This window comes from Larus michahellis, chromosome 2 (genome assembly GCF_964199755.1).
Source record: "Larus michahellis chromosome 2, bLarMic1.1, whole genome shotgun sequence".
Classification (NCBI taxonomy): Eukaryota; Metazoa; Chordata; class Aves; order Charadriiformes; family Laridae; genus Larus; species Larus michahellis.
The window spans coordinates 94,888,088-94,912,411 of record NC_133897.1 but is presented as its reverse complement, the minus strand read 5'-3'; the positions used below and the strand labels follow the sequence as shown (position 1 = coordinate 94,912,411).

General features: G+C 38.9%; 1 long non-coding RNA gene across 1 annotated transcript in view; it reads right to left on the bottom strand.

Moving 5' to 3' along the window:
• Nucleotides 1-21,999: 21,999 nt before the first annotated feature.
• Nucleotides 22,000-24,324, bottom strand: part of LOC141739308 (uncharacterized) — a 31,975-nt gene continuing 29,650 nt past the window's right edge. Inside the window, exon 7 of the long non-coding RNA XR_012585664.1 lies at nt 22,000-23,076. This is a non-coding gene — a long non-coding RNA (uncharacterized LOC141739308). The remainder of the gene's footprint in view (nt 23,077-24,324) is intronic.

Here is a 24,324-nt window from a genome sequence, read left to right as displayed (position 1 = left end):
AACAGAAAAAAACAACCCTCACACAAAGCAAAGGACGAGACAAACGCATTGGATTACGGGGTAAATATCTGACCTCCAAATCCATTTAGTATGAGATTATGAGAAAGAAATTGAGGTTGCCTATACCCCTTAATGCCCTAAAAGGGCAAGTAATCTCAAAGCCTATTAAGTATCACATAGAGAAGGAAAGCAGCATCACAGAGAAAATATTCAGCAATAATTGGAGAGCCATTGCCAATAGCTGTAAGGAAAGTAGTTTGATAGTTTAAAATGAGCCTCTGCCTTTCCTGAGCACATATTGCTCACTCCTATATCCTCCTCCTCAAGGTTCATTTTGATTTCTCACTTAAACTGATCCTTAAGATCAGCTCTACAAAGTTAACATGGAACACTTTGTTCACTCAAAAAAACTCAAAGCTAGCTCTCTTAAAAGGCTGCACATCACGTATGCCCTGTTTCAGGTGGTTGACTGTAACTGTTTTGTCATTCTTGCCAGCCTGGACTGAGAAGATATCAAAGAATATTTCCAGGAGATAGCAATGGAATTGTAGCATCCCTATTGCTTTCCCCACTATGTGCAGGGACAGTTTCTAGCCTTGTGACAGGAAAGCAGTCCCATTCATTCTGCAAAGACACAGCATCCAGTCCCTAACGTCTGTGCCAAGATAGGTAAAAGGAGGAAAATCTAGCAATATCTGTCCAATTAGTGTTGGTACTAATTGAAACAAGATCATAGAATCATAGAATCATAGAATCTTCATGGTTGGAAAGGACCTTTGAGATCATCGAGTCCAACCAAACAACCTACAATCTCTGCCACTAGAGCATGCCCTGACATGCCACATCTAGACGTTTCTTAAATACCTCTAGGGATGGTGACACAACCACCTCCCTGGGCAGGCTGTTCCAGTGCCTGACCACTCTTTCAGGAAAGTAATTCTTCCTAATATCTAATCTAAACCTCCCCTGCCGCAACTTCAGACCATTTCCTCTGGCCCTGTCATTATTCACCTGGGAGAAGAGGCCAACACCCACCTCTCTCCAGCCTCCTTTCAGGTAGTTGTAGAGGGCAATGAGGTCTCCCCTCAGCCTCCTCTTCTCCAAGCTAAACATGCCCAGCTCCCTCAGCCTCTCTTCATATGACCTGGTCTCCAGACCCCTCACCAGCCTGGTAGCTCTCCTCTGGACATGCTCCAGCACCTCAATATCCCTCTTGTACAGAGGGGCCCAGAACTGAACACAGCACTCGAGGTGAGGCCTCACCAGTGCCGAGTACAGAGGCACAATCACTTCCCTGCTCCTGCTGGCCACGCTATTCCTGATACAAGCCAGAATGCTGTTGGCCTTCTTGGCCACCTGGGCACACTGCTGGCTCATGTTAAGCTGGCCGTCCACCAGCACCCACAGGTCCTTTTCTGCTGGGCAGCTTTCCAGCCACTCTTCCCCAAGCCTGTAGCGTTGCTTGGGGTTGTTGTGACCAAAATGCAGGACCCAGCACTTGGCCTTATTAAACCTCATACAGTTGGCCTTGGCCCATCGATCCAGCCTGTCCAGGTCCCTCCGTAGAGCCTTCCTACCCTCAAGCAGATCAACACTCCCACCTAGTTTGGTGTCAGTACTAGAAAGAGAAAAAAAAAAAACCTTAAAATTAATTTCTGCTTCTGATCTTCAGTAAAAGATCCAGACAGAATTTTATTAGAGTTCCTCCTCTAATTAATAACTTGTCAGATTATGGGCAAATTCAAGCCCACCAGAACTATTTTGCATGAGTGCTTCCTGTGGTAGGGTGTTGATTCTCATTATTAACAGTTATAACTGTGTACATATGACCCGACAAACTCAGCAGATGTCAAACAATGAATAAATAGCTTCAGTGCGTTTAGTATCACTAAATTTTTGAAAATTAGATAATCAGTGAAAAATGTACCATGGAAAGTAGCTGAATCATCAAAACAGCAATGCTCCAACTTAGCAGAAACAAGATTTAGTATCAAATTTTTGGATGCTGTTGAAGAACACACCCAACCTCCTTTTGCTAAGCTACATTACTCCCAAAGAACAGACGTGGTCATAAATAAAAATGTCTAACAATTTTAATGACTTATCAGCTATTCTTGTCACTTGTCCCAATAACTTATGCAGCAAATATTCTTTAAATCTTATGAGACCTCCTAGGTAAACCACTTCAAGACGTATGCTGTCTGAGCTTGAGGAGAAGAAAACTGTAATCATATTATCTCCTACACTGTCTGAGCTTGAAGAAAAGAAACCTGTGATCACATTATCTCCATCATGACACAAGCCTGAGGCAAGAAAAAAAGGTAGAAAGGAGTACCCTGGGAACTACCGCCCTGTCGGCCTTACCTCTGTGCCTGGGAAGATCATGGAACAGATCCTCCTAGAAGCTATACTAAGGCACATGGAAGACAGGGAGGTGATTCGAGACAGCCAGCATGGCTTCACCAGGGGCAAGTCCTGCCTGACCAACCTAGTGGCTTTCAACAATGGAGTGACTGCATCAGTGGAAAAGGGAAGAGCAATGGATATCATCTATCTGAACTTCTGCAAGGCATTTGACACAGTCCCCCACAACATCCTTCTCTCTAAGTTGGAGAGATACATATTTGATGGGTGGACTGTTCGGTGGTTAAGGAACTGGCTGGATGGTGGCATCCAGAGGGTGGTGGTCAATGGCTTGATGTCCAGATGGAGAGGGGTGACAAGTGGTATCCCTCAGGGGATCATCTTCATCAATGACACAGACAGTGGGATCAAGTGCACCCTCAGCAAGTTTGCAGATGACACTAAGCTGAGTGGTGCAGTTGGCAGGCCAGAGGGATGGAATGTCATCCGGAGGAACCTGGAAGAACTAGAGAGGTGGGCCCATGCAAACCTTATGAAGTTAAATAAGGCCAAGTGCAAGGTCCTACACTTGGGTTGGGACAACCCTCGTTATCAATACAGGCTGGGGGACGATGTGATAGAGAGCAGCCCTGCGGAAAAGGACTTGGGGGTACTCGTGGATGAAAAACTGGACATGAGCCAACAATGTATGCTTGCAGCCCAGAAGGCCAGTTGCATCCTGGGCTGCATCAAAAGAATCGTGGCCAGCAGATCCAGAGAGGTGATTCTCCCCCTCTACTCTGCTCTCGTGAGACCCCACCTGGAGTACTGTGTCCAGCTCTGAAGCCCTCAGCACATGAAGGACATGGACCTGTTGGAGCGGGTCCAGAGGAGGGCCACAAAGATGATCCGAGGGCTGGAGCACCTGTGCTATGAGGACAGGCTGAGAGAGTTGGGGTTGTTCAGCCTGGAGAGGAGAAGGCTCCAGGGAGACCTTATAGTAGCCTTCCAGTACCTGAAGGGTGCCTACAGGAAAGATGGGGAAGGGCTGTTTGCAAGGGCATGGTAGTGATAGGACGAGGGGCAATGAGCAGGGTAGGTATAGATTAGGATGAAGTTCTTTACAATGAGGGTGGTGAAACACTGGAACAGGTTGCCCAGAGAGGTGGTGGAGGCCCCATCCCTGGAGACATCCAAGGTCAGGCTTGATGAGGCTCTGTGCAACCCGATCTAGTTAAAGATGTCCCTGCTTACAGCAGGGGGGTTGGAATAGATGACCTTTAAAGGTCCCTTCCAACCCAACACATTCTATCATTCTATGATTCTAAGAATACCGTCTTCTTACTCACTTAGACATAGCAAAGAGCTTGAGAGAGAAGCTGCCAAAAAATACAGCCTGGGTTTAGGCCTGCTCACTATTTTGTTCCTCACCTGAGGCTTTTCAACTATTACTGAAGAAACTGTTCAAAAAGCTTCATCAGCTTGAGCCCTGCTGCCTATTTGTGAAGACCAATATGCATAATCAGGAGTCATTTTTCCGCCAGGTCACCAGTCTTTGTTCTGGAGGAAAGAAGTTCTGGTTTGTGTGGTTTGTTGCATTTGAAACTTGAAAAAAAAGCAACACAAGTTTTGGATAACAGTAAGTTTCAGAAAATTCACAAGGAGTCACAAGGAGGAAGCACAGCAGGATGTGGAATCAATCACTGCACTTACAGTGTTCTAGCTCAACCAAGTCAGATAGTACCAGACGCCTCAGGTTGAGGAGAAACACTGAAAACAAATTTTCACTGAATGATAGGGATTCATCTGCCAATACAGAAAGTTCAGTAGCTAAAGTTTAATATTTGAAGAGTCAAGTTCTTTCAAAACGGGTTTTTTTCCAGGCTTGGAACTTCATTAATGGTATTCCAAGTAGTTTCACTGTCTTTCTCCTTTTTATGAAATCCTCCCATCTCCTTGATTTTAATGTGACCTTGTATCCATGAGTACCACAGATTAATTTGTAACAGTCCAGGAAAAACTCCAATGCAGGAAACAGAGAGGTTACTTCTTGAGAACCACCAATGCAAGGTCTAGCTAAGACTGAACCTACCTAAAATGAAAGATTTGTTTACAAGCTTGAGGTTTGAATTTCCTTGAATTTCAAGGACAGCCCAGAAGTAAAAGTACTTTACAGTCAAAACACACCAGAGAAAACTTAAATAATAGTCTGGATTCTTGTTATTGGGAAGGTCACATTTTGATTCAGATTCTTATCATCAAAGATAGTATTAGTTCCAAGCATATTAACAGAAAGCTCATTTTCCCTCTTGTTCCAATGATAGAAATAAATATTAATAAAAAGACTTCCATTAAGTCTGTTACCAAGATTTAACATTATTATGCTTAAATTAAAATATTATTGATTGAAAAGTATATGCTTGCATTTACTAAGAGGAGAAACTATTCCAACCTTTTCATATATAAAGATGATCCTAAACATTGATTCTGCAGCTGAGAAGAAAAGGTGATTACATTCTGAAAACTAATAATGTGTAGCTTCAGGCAACTAAAAAAAATCAATTGATATTTATTATTTGTTTTCCAATGTACTATATGTTCTACAGCCCTTTTTCAAAACTGCAGACTACTTACGCTACCATCTGAAAATACATAAATGTAATTGGAAAGATAAAAGAAAATAGTGACATTTTTCTTTCATGAAGGGTTTTCTCCTGTGAACAATCCTAATTTTCCAATAGCAAATCTTAAGAAAGAAGAAATGCATACACAAAATCCCCACAAAGTTTTTTAATTCGCATGTACACCTGCCTCTCCATTGCACATGTACAACTACTGCAGCTTCAAAAATAAACCTAGGCAGAACACTATTTTAAAGTTCTCAAGTTAAAAAGATACCTGTGAAAATGACTATCCGTGGATGCTGTTTCCTGAGAGTACTTTGCTGTGAGACAAATCCATCCACAGCTCAAGTCAATGGAAATATTATTTTTTACATCAGTGGAGAAACAGACTTGGATTACATAAATGTGTAGGCATTTTTATAGCCCTTTTCAGATTACTACGCACAAAGGACAGGGGAAAATACACTTTTCAGCTAATTAATTTCTGTTATAGGGCTTCTGTCACTGTCTTGATCTGAAAGTGTCAAGAAGTCAATGTTTTAGTACTATGGGCCTGAACTACTAAAAATATTAGAGTAGGTATTCTTGTGCAATTCAGTTTATGTGTCTCCTGATCCTAATACATAAAAGCAATAACACCACCTCTACCACTTTAACTGCAAAGAACTATGTTCTCAGGTCCCAGTGCCTCAAACTCATTGATGTGTGCAATTTTTCCCCACTACCATTTCTTTTGAAAAAGGTATGGATGTTTTGATCCACACCCCTGTCCAGGTCTTGCAAAATAACCATTTCAGAGGGATAAAACAGGATAATCTGAGCTGGGCAGCTAAAAACACACGGAAAAGAAATAGCTGATGTCCAATGGGTAAAGACTGGGTAAAATATATGTGCGATCTTCATCATTAGAGTATTCAGATGTACTTCTAGTTGTACCAATGTAAAGAATATGTCCTGTAACTGAATATTGAATCTGTAATTAAGTATTCAGTCAGATTATCAGATCCTATTATTCCTTATTTGATTATGAGTCTTTTTTCATGTAGCCTACTTACAGGAACAGATTTGAAGATTAGACCAAGCTTGATGCCTTAACAGTTGCATTATTGCAGCCTGCCTTTTCCTAGCCAAATTTTCAATTCACCTCAGGAGAAAGTTGTTTTAAAGAAATATTTGATGAATGATTCTTTCTGTGCTCCTTCAATTGACTTCATACTTTTTCCTGATAATTTTGCTCTTTTCCATTTTGTAAAATTATATCCCTATACAGCATATAAACTGAGCACCCCACTACGCAAAGAGATGAGACCTTATAGAAATCCCTACCAAAATGTCTGCATTCAATGAGTGAACATTAATGTCTTCTTTTAGAGTCAGCATGTATACAAGTGAAGTAGCTAAACGGCATTAATTTTGTTCATGTAGGATATCACATATGCTGACGTAAGTGTAACTCATATGTTATTAAACATTTAATCAGAAAAATTAAATAGAGAGTAGGCTTTTTGTTTATTACTCCATAAACTGAAGGAATTTAAAACTTCCTCACAAATATTTAACAAGGCTTTTTCATGCTTGTAGTGTAAGGAAACATTACCAGAAAACAGAGAACATACTGATAGAAGTAAAGGTCAAGGCTTGCTTCCATTCTTCTTGAACGCTGTGCCAAATTCTCTCCATATCATAATTTATCAAATAATCTAATTAACTTGTTTAAAATTAAAATTAAGTTAGGCATACTTAAGGTCATGCAATTACAGGTCTGTGAAGAGAGTTTTACACCAACAAAGCAGCTGCAATCCAAATGACAAATCACACATTCTCTAATAACTCTCCATTCCCAGACAGCTATTAATAATGTTTTCTTAAAATCAAATTAAAAGGGGGTTTTGTTGCTTTGCAAGTGCTGACTATTCAGGAACGTACTAAGAATCACTACTGTTACTGACTTGGGATGAGGCTTCTTGATTGGAATCTGGAATCATCATCTCCCAAAAACATAAACACTGTCAGATGTTGGGATTACCATTTCCTGCTTCACTACCGAATACACAGTGATTCAGTAGTTGTTGGGTTTTTTTCTTCTGGTTAGTCTTTTAACTTATCTACAGTTATCCCATGATGTGAGAGTGCATAAATTTGTTATAGTATACTATATACTATATACTATACCATATACTATACTGGTCCTCAAAAGAGGTGAAGGAAAAACCTCCCAACTACTCTAATAAAAAAGTGTAAAAATCTGCCCAGCCACTGAGCTGGATAACTTCACCAATATATGATCCGTTATCCACGGTGAAGATACACTGCAGTTCCTAAATGGGATGGGGATGAGTAGCACAAAACTGTTTTCCCTTATTATCTCTTTCGACAGGCAAAATTCACAGCAGGCTGAGTCAGCTGAGCTGAAGCGTGGCAAGGCCAGAACACGCAGACTGTCTGACAGCTAGAGCACCGATGTCTCAAGAAACCCCTGTCCACACAGGCTGCCTCAGAAACTAACAGAACAGAAAGAATGAGTGGGTTGATTGCATTTTATTTGACAAACTTTACTATGTGTTTGATAAATAACTTTACAAAGGTTGGCTGGATGTGGAAAATATTTGTACCTTCAAAATGGTCTTTAAGAAAAAAGAGAGATCTGGAATCTCTCAGTCAAGCAAACAACTTGCTAATAAATAATGCTGAGAAGTTAGACACTGAGTGAAGCAGACCCCATTGGCTCTCAAGAACAGACTGCTACTTTCTAGCATATTAGCAAAGTAGAAACAAGATGGGGTGGGGTTTTTTGCCTTTGCAGAATCATATCAGTAACCTGGCAATCTTTTAGAGTTGGACCAAGAAGAAAAGGGAAGGTTGTTACTCACCCAAGAAAATTAACAGACTGGACACCACAGGTGTTGACCGAAAACCAAAAACCAAACATACAATACACTGACAAGAAGATAAATGCACAAATGAAAACTCAGCCTTAGTGTGTTTCCAAGACTTACATGGCTGGGTTATTTATCCCAGTTTTCTATGGAGCTATACTCGCTATACTTGTTGATTCATGATGTTACCACTGTAACCAACTGCCTTGTTTCTCATCTAGAAATTTCCAGTCCTGTTCCAGAAACAGCCTGACCAGATATGAATCACTAGTTCACATCAACAAAAAAAAGGCAGTGCTTGTTTGCATTAAGTTCTCTGGCAGTAAGTTGCAATTCAGGAACTATTTCATAAGTCTGAGGATACCTTTGCCATCCCAGTTTAAATCAAAGTGCTCATGAATCTAACCCAAAAACTTCAAGTAATCCCTTCAGATCAATATGCCATCCAGTTACCACAGGCAATGCAAAGTTGTTATGCTCCTTATTTACAAGACATCTTTATCTAGAACTCATACAAAGAGTTTAATAGGTAATGCAAATGACTATTTTGAGGTGTAAAACTTTGAGGGGTAATCACTTTTCCAAGCTAAATGTCTGGATACTAAGTCTTTGAAGGAAAGAGATCCATACCAAGCTGTGTGGGGCAGCTGACACACTGGAGGGAAGAGATGCCATCCAGAGGGACCTTGACAGGCTGCAGAGGTGGGTCCATGCCAACCTCATGAAGTTCAGCAAGACCAAGTGCAAGGTCCTCCATCTGGGTCAGGGCAATCCCAAGCACCGATATAGGCTGGGCAGTGACTGGCTTGAGAGCAGCCCTGAAGAAAAAGACATGGGGGTGCTGGTGGATGAGAGGCTCAATATGAGCCATCAGTATGCACTAGCAGCCCAGAAAGCCAATCATATGCTGCACTGCATCAGGAGAATCGTGACCAGCAGGTCAAGGGAGGTGATTCTCCCCCTCTACTCCACTCTCGTGAGACCCCACCTGGAGTATTGCGTCCAATTCTGGAGCCCCTACTACAAGAGAGATATGGACGTGCTGGAATGTGTCCAGAGAAAGGCCACGAGGATGATCAGAGGGCTGGAGCACCTCTCCTGTGAGGACAGACTGAGAGAGTTGGGGTTGTTCAGTCTGGAGAAAAGAAGGCTCCGAGGAGACCTTATAGTGGCCTACCAGTGTCTTAAGGGGGCCTACAAGAAAGCTGGTGAGGGGCTTTTTAGGATGTCGGGTAACGGTAGGACTAGAGGGAATGGATTAAAACTAGAGATGGGATGATTCAGACAGGACATTAGGAAGAAGTTCTTCACTATGAGGGTGGTGAGGCACTGGAACAGGTTGCCCAGAGAGGTGGTGGAAGCCCCATCCCTGGAAGTTTTTAAGGCCAGGCTGGATGGGGCTCTGAGCAACCTGATCTAGTGGGAGGTGTCCCTGCTCATGGCAGGGTGATTGGAACTAGATGATCTTTAAGGTCGCTTCCAACCCTAACAATTCTATGATTCTATGATTCTATGATACTTCATTGAGAAGATGTGCTGTTTCTTAGGACAAAAATCTGTGCTGCTGATTTTCTTCCCCCTGCCTACACAAGCCAGGCACAGCATGGTGAAACAGAAGGGAAGCCAGGCAGGACCCTCACCCCCAAATGCCTGCTGGAGCCTACTGATGAGCTCAGTGCTGTGGCACAATTCCAGATGAAGCCAAGCTGGACCTAATAGAACCTGCTCAATAACAGCCACTGAAGGCATACGAAGAAAGAAAGTATCACATCTGCCACGTCTCACAGATTTCTGTGCACTGCTTCCTTTCCTTCAGAATTCAAACCCCAGATGTCAGTGGAAGCTCATTCAGACTAACAGCAAGAGAAATGGCTGGAGAGATGGAAATAGGAAGGGAGACCAGGGGCAGACAAAAGGGAGGGCCATCAAAGAAGGAGACAAACATCAGGACTGTAGTAAAATCTGTGATTTAAATAAAATTTATCATGACAAAGTGCTTCCCTGTAGGTAGCGAGATTCAAATTCTCTGATGATATTATTGATTAGCAAGTATAATGTATAGCAGCAGCAAGACTGTTAAGCTCTATTTTGCCTGTATATGATTTCCAGCAAAATCAGATTTTGCCTGCTTACTTCTGTTTGACATCAAAAGATTATTTTTTTGCTCTTCTAAAGTGTATCTGTCCCGTGCTTTGCCATAATGTCAGAAGAAACATAGGGGCATACTTACTCTGGAGGAAAGGGAAAGCCTAGATTCTTCCATGTAGGAAGTTTCTAGTGAGGGTGAGGAGTGTGGGGACTGTCGATTTACCTTTGCACACATTTTGCAGAAGGTTATTATTAAATCCACCATAAAATGATTTTATGAAACACTTAAAGGAATCATCAACATTACCATATACCACAAGTAATTTGAAATTTTCCTTTTTGTAGAATAAAATGATTTTTCATGTTCCTTTTTTTTTCAAAGATAAGTTGGTCTTGCATTTTTATAAGTGAGAAATAAAATGAATTTGACTTATTTTTCTAATAATGACACCATGAAGAGTTAACATGTTTTTATACTGAATTCAAACACTGACACTAATAAGTTAACCTGAATACAACCTACTGGTTAGCAAACATAACAGATTCAGTTTTTGCTTCATCTGCTGAGAATACTTTCACATCCACAGGGTACCTCCCTTAACTCATGCTTTTATTGTGCTCTCTCTTGTAACAGCTAAGGTCCAGATTTCCAATAAAGGAAAAAATGCCACATATTAACACTGTGTGTAGCACAGCTCATGACACCATTATGTTCATCCATAACTCTATCCAGATTGTATTTTGCTAATATTTCATTGACTTTCCTAAGTCTCCGAGAAGCTCGTAATGCAAATCAGGGTCACTGGAATTGGTCCTTTGCCAATGCATTCTGAAATGGCTTTTGTCAGTGGAAAACATTGTCAACTCATTCACACATGAATCAAGTCCAGGAAGCAGCAAACAACTGTGTATTAAGGAAATGGATAAATTCTGTCCTTCTTGTCACTGGGACACCACAATCTCTGCATGCGTACCTAAATGAGAAGAAATACCGGCATAATTGAGCTCTAAACTTCAGCAAGAGTATCACGGAATCACGGAATCTTCAGAGTTGGAAGGGACCTCTAGAGATCATCTAGTCCAACTCCCCGAGTTGGACTAGATGACTAATATTTCTTTCAATATTATTTTAACGTTTTGCGGTTTCCCCAAACTTCTCACAAAAGCGTAACATGTAACGTGGAGATGGTTCAAGCACAGATCACATGAGACACATTAAACATGAGCAGCACGTCAGGTGGTACTTACAAAGGTAATGCCAAGCAAAGCGAGATTGCTGCATCAAGAAATTGCAGGAAGAGAGAGGAATAACACCAACCAACCAAAAAAAAAAAACGGAAAACCTACCTTCATCTTGTTTCTACTGCTTTCCACTAACAGTGCAGTGATCCCACCTCTAAAGCAAAGACCCTGCAGCAGATGCTGTTAAAGGCCTGCAGCAGAGTAGCAAGAGAAATCCTCACGAAGAAGTCGGAATCAGCAACAGAAGCAAGTTTAGCAGCCACAGCTCAAAATGGAAACATGGCAATTCTGGCCTGCCTGGTAGATCTTCCAAGGCCATAACCATCTTGAAAAAAAAAATCCCTAAGTCTCTTCAAAAAAAAAGTTCCAAAATGCTAACTTTTTAAACTTGACTCTCATGTATACTTGGGAAATAGAAATTAATATGAACAAATTAAAACAATGAACGACATACTGTTTTCTATCCTATACGTCAGATTTATTTTTCTCTTTCTTTCTTTCATTTTTCATTCCTTGTCTTTCACCTTTCTATTATTTCCTTTATTTTTTCCCTTTACCTGCCATTTGTCTTTTGTCATACTCGCACTTCAATTTCTTCTTTTCAGGTTTGGTCAACAATATTACAATAGGTCCTCATAGCTGAGATTCTCCAAATGCATCAAATAGCTGAAATATAGCTTCAAATTGCTCCAGGAAATTAGAAAAAACAGAATCTTCTGTCTCTTTTTTGAGAACTGAATCTCAGAAGCATACAAGCTATGCATCAGCCAAGGTCAGACAAGAATATCAGAGCAGTCGAGAATGGAAATGACACTCTACCTTATATTTATCATAAGACAGTTCTTTCTGAACTAAAACAAACAAAAAAAAAAATCACTTTGATGTGGAGTTAATAATTACAAGTCTACAATGGATTTTTTCATATCATCTCATTGTATGTTTAATTAACTCTTTACCACCTTTTATTAAATACAAGTGTTCTGATGAGGCCTTCAAAATTTTATTTATAGATTAGGCACTGGGCATTTCAATACATTTTACTCATTGCTAAGGGACTGCATTTATTCAAAAATAAAGTTTTCTGTTATTATAAAATATATTGTGTTACTAGAAGGTATATATCAAAGTCTAGAAAGGAAGTATTTGTCTTTTTTTTCAACAACTATATTTATATAAAGTTAGTATGTGTGTTTATAAAATGCATATACATATACCGAAGTAAGTAACTATGAGCTTCCATAGTTTTAAGATCAATCCTTTATGCATTTATTCAGCATTCAGTAAAATAAAATAAAGGGAAAAAAATCTAAAAGTCTTGAATTAGTTAAAAAAGGACAGTCCCATTCTCTACGTATTTGTTCTTTCTTTTTAAGACTGCGTATTTCTCTCCAGGATTCCCAAAGATAAAACACGTATTCACGCATGGCAAAGTTTACCTAGAAAGATATAGTCCCACAAAACATTGGATAAGCAGTCTAAACGTGAATGGTGTATATATAGACACACCTTTGGGATGCAGAATTCATAATTAAATGGCGTTTATCTCTCACCTCTCAGCTGTTAAGACATCTACCCCTTGCCCTCACTTTGCAGGAAGTATTAAAAAAAAAAAACCAATAAACTTCTAAGGAAAGGTTTATTCAGTATATTTACAGAATGTTAAAGGGAAAATAAGTTTTCACTTAAAAAAACCAAACCACCACATATCTTTTCTTAGTTTGGATTTATGGGGCCTGCATGCTATAGAATTAAAAGCAAAGGATCACATGTCATCCTTAAAAAAATATCCATGAGCCAGCAGCATTGCAATACTTGAATCAAAATGTTTATTCTCACTATTTCTTTTCATGAGCACTAATGCTTTAGGTACTCAGCATCCCCCAGGGATCATTTAACGTCAATAAAAACACGTTATCTAAACACAGGAGATAAAAGACAGCCAATTATGTTTAACAGCAAAACTCCAGGCTAATGTTCCCAAATGGATGATTAGTCAAAGCGCAATAGGTTATTTTGTGACATTTTGCAGGAAGAATAACACTACTGTTTGGGGGGGTTTTTGGCTTTTAGATCAATTTTTCCTTCTAGCGTTATCAAATTAATGCATAGTTTTAACTCCATATTTGTTTACTTAAAAAAACAGTAGCGAACATAAAGGCAAATTCCCTTATTTTCTTATTTCTTTTCATTAGTAATATTATAAGCATTACTCATTCAAATTAATTGAATATCCATTTCAGATTATCATTTCTTCTCCTTCCCTGTCCCCTCCACCCAGTCCCGTGGAGTCTCAACTATTAGTTTCATGATCTTCAGCCATCTGACAAAAGAATGCCACCAACGCATTTTGCTGACCAGTTCTGTTCTAGACTTGTAATTGCTTGGAAACACGAACTGCCTTCAGCCCTTTACATCAACGTGATATAAACCAAAATGCCCTTACTGGAATTTACTTCGGCAAATAGGAAGCGCTCAAGGTTAAACACTATGTGCTGCCACTACCCACGTGAGTATCACAAGAAACTTTCTGAAGAACGTATTTCACAGGCACAGCTCTGTCAAAACAACATGAGCTTCCAAAGCAGCAGATTAGAGTCCCAGGAAAACACTGTTGCACATCAGAAAGTTAACTCTGGGTTACATTTAGCTGGCAGCACACCCCGCCACACACCCACAAACACGGGTCATATCATTAGACACATGAGAAGTGGACTAATGTCACAAATCTCAGGTCTCCAAGAATCACACTGGTTACCAAACTGTGCTCAAGATGTAAAGGCAGTTAAACAAGCATTTCATTTTCGAGAACCTTTGACCCCAAGGAGGCACCTACAGGTCAGAATGAACAAGCTATTTTTAGGAAGATCTTTCTAACCAATCATGGACTTGACACTCTTGTGGGTCACTTGAGTTCTAGCTCTTAAATGTATTCCTAACAAATTATTACTTCTTATTTTGTTATAATAACTTCTGAGATGTATGCAAGGCACCTGAAACTAAAGTGCTTATAAAATTGTTCCTCTCATCATTACCTGAGCCAGTGGGAAAAGGAGTGTGAGGAAGAAGCACATCTGATTTATACATCCTATGCTTTTTTGCTCCAGCAAGACCTTTCCTGGTAGTTATGGCACAGAAACATGTCTCCCCTGAGCTTTTATACCTGCGAGCAGTACCAAAACACATGCACTTTTGCTGGATCTCCAGCACTCTAATCCAAAGACGGGGCCTCTGAGGGACCTTTACCAGAACTAGTAAGTGACTCTCAGAATTAAGTGCTGGCACTAGACAGACCAGGATCCAGATGGTTTGATCTCATTCCTGGACATACTGCCACCTGTTATCTACATTTCTCATCAGAACATGTACATCCCATATTCACAAATACATGCTGACATATTTAAATGAGGCTGGTTTTCTGTCTAGATATTTGGCAGTGGGTCCTCCTGTTTTTTGTCATCATATGTCAGATAAAGCCATCCTCACGTGTGGGGATTCCTGAGGTTTTTCTTGAGCCTCTCGGCATTTATGTATGCAATAAGATTGTTCCCATATAATTTCCTATTCCTATTTGCCCTTTACCGGTTTAGAAAGTCTCTTGAACCTGCACTCTCTTCTCCTTACCCAGGGAAGCACTGCCCTCGCTATGATGTTGCTCAACCACAAACCCTTACCCAGCATGTAGTTGCAACCACACAGGTGTCCAGATCGCCCTGTGCACAAATCAGTGATCTGCAACCAGTTCTCTGACCCTGAGGTAAACCTGAAGGTATGGGGTGGCCCCAATGCACCCTGGGGCATGTGGGACCCTGCACCAGAGGGTTTCCTCGGCCAGGCTCCTCCTTGCCCACTCAAAGTAAAAAGGGGTCTTGGTCCGTGGTCGTGGGGTTGAAAACAGGCTCTTCCTCCAAATGCATGGTCTCACACATTTCTAAGCTTTTACTGAGATTCTCTTCATGTTTAGTGAAGCTAAAAATAACTTCTAGGGTAAAATACATAAACGTCTCAGCTGTATATCAAACAGTACCTAGCTTAGTAGCTATAGAAATAAAATTGGATACATGAACTCCAGTTGCTCAAAACCCAGACACATTAACTTAACATTACTTGAAAATTCATGTTGACTGAGTAAATGTCCTGACTAGGAGCCTTCTTGGTTTTGCTTTTCTTCGTGGCTTGGGATAGAGGGCTGAAGGAGGACTGACTGCTAGTTTCTCTGAATATTTTGAATTGTATATAAATAACACATACAATCACATGCAAGCAACATATAGAAATCTCCAGCTTCACTCTTACATCGCTGAAAATGCCTTTTTTTTTTTCCCCTTGCGTGTCCCGCTATGTAACATCAATTAAATAATCAGACTCTTCTGACCAGAAAAGCATGTGAGCCTACAGTACCAAACAAAACCTTATTGTGTTTTAAGCAGCACAGGCTAGGAGACTTTCATATTTTCTAACCATTGTGCCTCTTCTTTTAAAATATACTTTCATTATAGTAAAAATATATTATCCTTATACCATTGTCTTCTGTCATCTCTATATCACAAATTGCTAACTCCACTGTATTAAATTTTTTTGAAGAGGTTATAAGATAATGAATAAGATAAGATAAGATAAGATAAGATAAGATAAGATAAGATAAGATAAGATAAGATAAGATAAGATAAGATAAGATAAGATAATGAAGAGGTATAAAAGATAATGCAAGTATAAAAATTGTATTTTATTTTCCTCAGTGCGGGTTTTAAAGCAATCAGCCTTGCAATAAACAAGAGACTCTCTTGATAGGAACAGTCAGTATTTGTCAGGCATATTTCCTTAAAAAGAGTTGACTTGATATTAATAGCAATCTGTCGTTCTCCCTATCAATCAGGAATTGCAATCAGCCACAAACACACCCTCTAGTTCTCCTTCAATCAGGGAAATAGTGCAGAAACTCAATTGCAAGTATTTAATAAATTCATAAAAGGGAAAATCCGTCAGAAACTGTTGGGACCACATTGTGATACCTTTATTTAAACTAGGATTTTTCTTTCTCTGTGAGCAGCTTTATAAATTTTCTGTGGGTCTTCATATGCAGCAGAGTACTAAGAGCCTAAAAATGTAGGGTTGTGTGTTTTGGAAAGGTTTTAGTTCACAGTTGTTAAGAAAAAAAAAAATCAGCATTGAAATTATTACTATTTAAGCACTAATGAAAATGTATGTCTCTTTTTTCAAGCGCTTTCTGGTAATGGAAAAATAGGTTACCTGTCAGCTCTTCCCAAACAACCTCTGCAACAAAGCACCAGAGCAGACTCCCCATTTCCCAACAGTGAGGTATCATTAAAAAAACACCCTGAATTTAAAACCAGGAAGATTCTTTTTTGAAGAGCTTAAGATATTAGCAAAACAGATTGTTTCTCCCAATGCTATGTTTAAACAAGCAAGGTACTTTCAAAGTGTTACAGTATGGAACAGAATTTCACTTATGCACGTGTTTGTGATGCCAAATACAAGCTCCTGAAATGCCTTGCAGATTATCGTTCATTATCAAGGAGAGACTTTGTTAGGTATTACTAAGCCTCCAGTCTTGGTACCATATGCTTTAATTCCCCTATGGGAAATGTCATCCAGGGACAGAAAACTCACAGCAGGTAGCACATTATACAAAACTTTTGTCAGTTCTTTAGAAACAACAGTTCGGGGGTTGGGATTTTTTTTCTTTTTTTTTTCCCTGGGAAGATTATCTTAGAGCACTGTAATAAATTCACACTTGATACAACACATTCAAGAATCTGCAGAGATCTTTATTCAATTTGGCTGAAATATAAAGTAACTATAACTGTGACTTAAAGTCATCTGAGATCCTTGGGAATATTTCTATTGGCTCGAACTAGGTAAATCCATATTAATACTGATTGCATTGCAATATTCTTGTAACAATCAGGAATACGTACATACTACTTACAAGAAAGAAAAGCACATAACTGACAAATTTTAGATTGAGTTCTTGAAAACTGCCAGCTAGAAATGTTAGCTTTAAAATATGGCTACCTGTAACACATTTTTTGTCCTCTAATTGTTGCCTAGTGAATCCACTGTTCTGGAAAAAAGCATCCAATAATTCAGGTGTTATAGCTCTGGTGCTATTGGGGGACGTTATTCTTAAATAAATTCATTTTATTAGTGACATCACATTAGGAAGGCTATTATTCAGGCTAAAGGAGATGTTCTTCGGCGGCCTTGGAAGCAAGAGCAGAAGGAATATTAAAGTCTGAAACTGTCAAAAATTGAGTTTGGATAAACCATAGAAGACTAGCTCTCCAAAGGAAATGTGGAAGATGGGTTACAAAATGTGTGTGTGTATATATGTGTGTGTGTGTCTGCATCTAAATAGAAGACTTTGAGACTAAATATTTATACTACTATGAACACTGTCATGTAAAGTTTTTCCTGTTTAATGCAAAATAAACATCTCTTCCTGACAGAAGATGTGTGCTAAGTATACATTGTTCCTATACTTGATACATCTAGAAAGCTAGCAATGATCTTCCTACATGTCATAATGTCTCTTTCAAGTACTAGTTAAATAAATATTCCGGAAAAGATTTGGGTTTTTTTAGTACTTTTGAGTGAAAATATACAAATGCACCATAGAATTGCCATTGAAATACAAGAGCAAGAAGTAAAAGCTAGGAAAGGAATTTTCATCTGAACCATTAGACCCAAGTAAAGTAGATTACATTCACCTTTTAACATTAAATACTAAACCTTAAAATTATCAGATGAATACTGCTTTGATACCGTATTAACTAACTGACTTCCTAAATGATTATTAAATTTAGCAAGAAATGTAAGTCTCACTCTTCAGGTATCAATACAAAATTATTCCAGCCTATCTTTTGGTCGGAAGACATAGCATGCCCTTTATCATACAGATTCTTCTACATTGCACACAAATAATAGTATACTGGAAACTTAAGTCAGCAATGAAGCTGCTCTGGTAGGTGATGATGGTCATATTAATTTGAAAACACTTCTAAAAATGCAATAATTTAAAATATTCGTTTACAGGAGTCATACAGGATGACTTATTCTACTTAACAAGTCAAGTGTTTTAGGAAGGCATTAAGCTATTCTGCACTGTAATATGTCTTCCATGTATATTTGTCATCTGCTTGGCAGCTAAGAAGAAAACGTGTCTTTCTCTCTCTCTCTCTTTGCTCTCCTTGGCTCAGTGTATTGCAGCAATCATATATACTAACAATCATATATATTTAAATATTCAAAATGTTTTTACTTCATTTTGAGACACAGCATCTGAAGTGCTGGATATAGGGTCACCATTAGGACATGTACCCTAGGCCTAAACTGAGAAAGTACCTGTAACCTGCCCCATTGTCACCAAAATGCTCGATCTTGATGACCGACATAGCCAACAATGACACTTAATAAGCTTTGTAATACTCCACTGCAAGGAATTTTTATTCTTAGGTTGTTACTCTTGTTCTGAGGCAGGTAATGCCAGCTTCTGCAATCAAGTACTAAAGACAAGCCACGGGCATATCAAGGTGATTGCCCCATATTCAGCAACACCTGCACTCAGAGGAATTTTTTTTATTCCTTTTATCTCTATTTTCCTGAGCATAATTTTGAAAATTGTCATACTTCACTAGTTTATTTATTAAAAAAAAAAAATCATCATTTTCTGTAAGTGCTTCCTATAATAAATGTGGTGCTCTTGAAGGACAACATTTTCAAAAGACACAAGATGCAAAATAAAACATGGTGATTGAAGTAAGTATCAAAGCCAGTGAAGTACAGTAAAATAGGATCTACATTTAATTAAATCGGATTTCTCATTCTGGAAGGGAATGATAAATAGCATTATTTTATTTTACAATGCTTTAAATCATGACACATTCACATATTTATGTTGTTATCAAACATGTCTAGACATGGCTGCAATGAAGCTCTCTGTTTTACCCTTTTAATTAGGGCTTTCTGCTCTGCTTTTTCTAACAGCTCTGGCAAGAGTAATTTGTTATAATGAAAACCAAATGTATGCATAAAAATGCAATTAGAAATTCACTGTCTTTGTAGGAATACAGTCTTCCCATTTAATAATAATGGAACTGAATTTGACTTATTGTTTGTAATTTCTGTTAGAGGGATCAAATCAGTAATCTACTGGAAAAGTTACCAAACAGACAAACCAAGAAATTAATGACTCCTCTTCTGTGGAGTTAGCACAAAACAGCCTGTATTTTTAACATTGGACAAGCATCTAGGCATGCATCAAAAGTAAAAAGAAACTAAAAACAACACAAATGAAATATTAAGTTTCTATCAAATCTATACCTTTCATCACTTTACAAAATCACGTATTTTGTTTTATACGCAACTTCTTCATACTGGAGATTTACAAGTGCCCATTGCTTTTTTTCCCTCCTTTTTTTCTGTGTATGCATGCTTTTTTAAAATCTTTTTTTTCCTTCCAAACCCCAGAGCAATCTTGGAATGGCCTAAATAAGTCTCCATCACCCTCATGCTCCAACCTCATTGACTCAGACTGATGATCCCAAGCTGAACCTTTAGACTTACAAAACAGAATCACACCTTTCAGGTGCGGACTGACCATCTCTCACACTAAACCCAGCATCAGGCAACACCTTCCAGACTGTGAACACCAGGAATACTTATAAGAAAAGGACTCCAAGAAAGGAAAAAACCCCTTTGATTCCTCCTGGAAAGGAAACAAACTTTGATTCCTTGCCTTTAAAGCCTGAGTCTTTTCAGATGAAGTTACTATAGAGGAACGTTCTAAAAAAAAACATGTTTCATAAGAGAACTCGATGAATTCAAATCTCTCAGGTAAAAAGAAACCAGATTTTAAGGTAACAGAGGTTTTTTCTTCACAGGCTGGAAGAGTTGGTGTTGTTCATACTGGAGAAGAGAAAGTTCCGGGGGGACCTTACTGCAGCCTTGCAGTACTTAATGGGGGCCTACAGGAAAGATGGGGACAAAGTTTAGCAGGACCTGTTGCGATAAGACAAGGGGTAATGACTTTAAACTAAAAGAGGGTAGATTCAGACTACATATAAGGAAGAAATTTTTTACAATGAGGCTGGGGAAACACTGGAACAGGTTGCTCAGAGAGATGGTAGATGCCCCATCACCGGAAACATTCAAGGTCAGGTTGGACAGGGCTCTGAGCAACCTGATCTAGTTGAAGATGTCCCTGCTCATTGCAGGGACTACATGACCTTTAACATCCCTACCAGCCCAAGATATTCTATATTTCTCCGATTGTATGATTTTTCCTGTGGTGCGAGGAAAATTGGAGGTTAAAATAGGGTTGGGTTACCAAAACTGTGCAGGGAAGTTGTGTGTAGGTTTGTTGGGCTTCGCTGTACCGTTGGTGTGTAGCCCTGTGTACTTACTTACCCCTGTGTTTACTTCAGTAAACGACAAGACACAGATCACTTCAGGCTGATTCTTGAAAAAAGACCCCATGAGAAGGACTCAACTATGGAATATTATTCTCCAAGGCCACCTCAGCCAGTTTGCCACAATTTCTCCATTAAAAGAAGAAACTGCAAAAGCACATATATCAGCCATTTTCTACCGGATATTTTAAGCCTTTAACAAACAGGATGAACACCCATATGGTGGCCAACAATTTAAAAAGTGACTGACAGTCCAGAGTGGAACAGAGTGGACCCAGTTTAAGCATCTGAAAATAGTGTGTGTATATATATTCACAGCAGAAAGTGGTGGGGGCAAAAATGAGAAGGGTGATCTTCCCTTTGAAACAGGGAGCAGCTGACTGTAATGAAGTAATTTGTAATGGAATTATATGGACTCTAATGGAAGTTCAAATGTCTCCACCATCTAGAAAAACCTGTATTTTGATGTCAACATGTCAGCACCTCAGATGGAATCATGCGTACACCACCTGTTCCTCTGCTAATCTGTCATTGATAAAATATAAAATACACTTAAAACCAAAAACATTTGGAAAATTTTCCAATATTTTAACTTTGATGGGGGGAGTGTCTGTGTGTGCATATGCATATGCCTCTATAAAGTGATCTTAAAGGAAAGAATGCGTTTGGCTAAATTTATTTCATAAATAGTGTACAACCTTCATTGTTATTTCCTTGTCTTTTTCTGTATGGGAAATGTTGCACTTTCAACGATAAGTAGAACATAATGAATGTATTGCATTTATAAAGGCATGTGTCCTCATTTAGCTCGGTTTCAAGCTACAAAACCTTCATTTTTTACTCTAGGGCAGCTGTCTATAAAGGATACCAGTATGTTTCTGCCAAAAAGCTAAAATTTCCTAGCCAAATTTCTTCTGCCTGTGGAAGATAGGAGCAGAAACTCTGTTCTAGCAGCTTAAACCACCCACCTTTTTTGATGAGCAGAGCTTGGTGGTAATAACTTTAAGCTCTCTACAAATTTGTTAGATGCAAAAAATCATTCATTTTCCTAACAGACAGACAGCCATGTTGTTGCTACTTATGGTTTTACATCATCCAAATCTTTATATTTCTGTATGACTATTGAGACCATACATGGAACTGATCAAAATATGAAAAAGGTTCATAAAAAATTTCAGGGCCTTTCAGTTCGGGGGTTGGGGAGTTTTTAAGTCAAGAAAAAAAAGACAGCAGCAGAACAGTGTCATGGGATGAAGCCTACACAAAAGCAGTGCTAGGATAAGTAAAACCTTGACTGTATCTGCCTAGGTCTAACTCATTTGGTGATTCTGGTATGTGCTGGTAAAACACAGCAACATTCAGGCAATTGTTACAAGGAAGGCTTTCACAAAAGCTCTTACTGAATCTGCCATTTTTTAATGGTTTAACTATGCACAGCAAAGAAATAAAGACATGTAGATGAACAATTTTATATGCTAATAGCATGTTCAGTGATCGTAACAGCTAATTGGTTTCAGTTATGGCAAAACACAAGAAAATTTGCTTGAGGTAACAAACAAGGCTTATGCCAACAACCTAGGTTGGAAAGCAATAATTGGTGAAAACAATAGTCCCTGGGGAACGCAGATGTCCAACAGCAAGCAGAAGGCCAAGCCCAATCCACCGTGCACAAAGGCCTGGCCACCAGCCAGGAGTCAGAGTCATCAATCAGCTGGAGCAAGTGTCCTTTCCCCAAGGCCGTGGTGCTGGTTATTGCTACTGCTGTGCCGGAGGCATTTGTGGGTGTGTATTGGGGTGTGTGTCTGTGTGTGTAGAACAGAAATCATTATCCACATGGTATACCCACCCCACTTTGTAAATTACTAATAGATTTTAGGCTACTGAGTGGTGTGGTTCTGTTCTTTTGGCTACCTCAGCCCTAAACTCCTCCATGGCTGAATGAGACCTTCATGTCTGACTCTCCCTCTCTTTATAGCATTGGAACATTTACATCTTGATTCAGCATAAATTATTAATACTCATAATATTGACAGTAATTAAATATTTCATGTCTGTGCTCTATTAAGATATTGCTGTGGCACCAGACCTCTATGTTCAAAACCCAAGCTTCACCCCCTTCCTTAGTCCAAATTATAATATTCATAGCATGATACAAGACTGGAGATAAGATAAATTTGCAAGGAGAGAATATGCATTGTATAATTATAAGGTGAAATGGATTCAAAGGTGTGTAAAATACAGTGTGAAAAATCAGTTTTAATAATACATATACTTTTCTTATTAGTTTGTTATTTATAATTCAGCAGGGTTAATTATTCTTTTGCCTTTTATAAGGCTAAATAAAGACTCTGAAATACAAGAGTAAAAGGTGAAAACAAACTTCTGTATAAAGCTATTTGACTTTTACAAACTTTACAGGTTGTATATCTGCAGACCAATTGCATGGCAGTTTTATTTGCTCATTTGTTTCGTTTTCTGTAAAAAAAAAAAAAAGAAAGGCAAAAGACAGTCAAATTATATTCAAACATGGCAAAGCCCCTACAGGACAGATATTCTGTTCAATGCATGACACTGGAGACGCAACAGTGACTTAAGAAACTATTAACGAAGCACTTCTTTTTCAGTATCACTTTGGAGAAAAATGGAGGTAGAATAAAATTAATCGATAAACCCAGCTAATGTCACGAAATTATTTCTTCCTGCTACTGGAGACAACACTGACTTTACGGATCTCTGGCTAGTCTGCAGTCCACAGTCCTTCATGATCCATTCAGAATTATGCTTTGCAGTATATGTTATCAAATAAAAAAATATTAACTAAGCAATTTATCATGTGCAAAGTTTTCAAGCTAAAGTGTATAAATGAATAGGTCAGAGCTGATGAAGTCTAAATATTCCAAAATAAAACAAAATACATATTTTCCATGAGTTTTTCATGAACATGTGGAATTGGGAGGCCAATTTTATTGCTAACTTCTTTTGAATAAAGTACTCCAGAGTATTAGACAATTGGGCTTTTTAAGTATGTTTCACTAAACAAATGGTTTGGTTGAGTAATCTCAGCCTTTATACTGTCCCCCTTGAAATCTTATTTCAGAAAAATTAAAAAAAGATTTTTCAAGAACCAGAGAATTTCATAGATTCATAGAGTGGTTTGGGTTGGAAGGAGCCTTCTGTTTTGTAAAGCAAAATCTGTAAAGCAGATTCACTCTGTGATCTGGGGTGGAAGTTGTCATGCACTGTCCCTGTCTGTACAGTACTTTCTGTCCAACCACAGTAAAAGGAACAAACTGTAGTCAGCTCTTTATAAGGATCTGAAGATCTACCAACTTGAGAACTGAAGGAAGTCATTACACAGCGATGAGTAATGGAATAAACTTTTGTTCCTGATAGAAGAAACATGACAGCCAAGGCAAGGCATGGATGTGGAAGCTTAGCAACCCAATAGGGAGCAGTAAGGCAGACACATAGACAACTGCAGCTGGGATAGATGTATTTTAAGTTGGTTCATTTGCATAAGCCCTATTTCCTTCTGTTGCTTCAGACCCTTTGAACTGGTTCAAGACTTGAAATAAGTATTTAACTAGGCTGAAAGAAACATATCTTGGTGGTGCACCTTTATGCCGCAACTTCTCAGAAGCAGACACCAATAACCATTCACACTTCTTTTAACAATAGTAACGCCAGGTTGCAATCAAGCTCAGAGCTGCACTGTGTAAACAC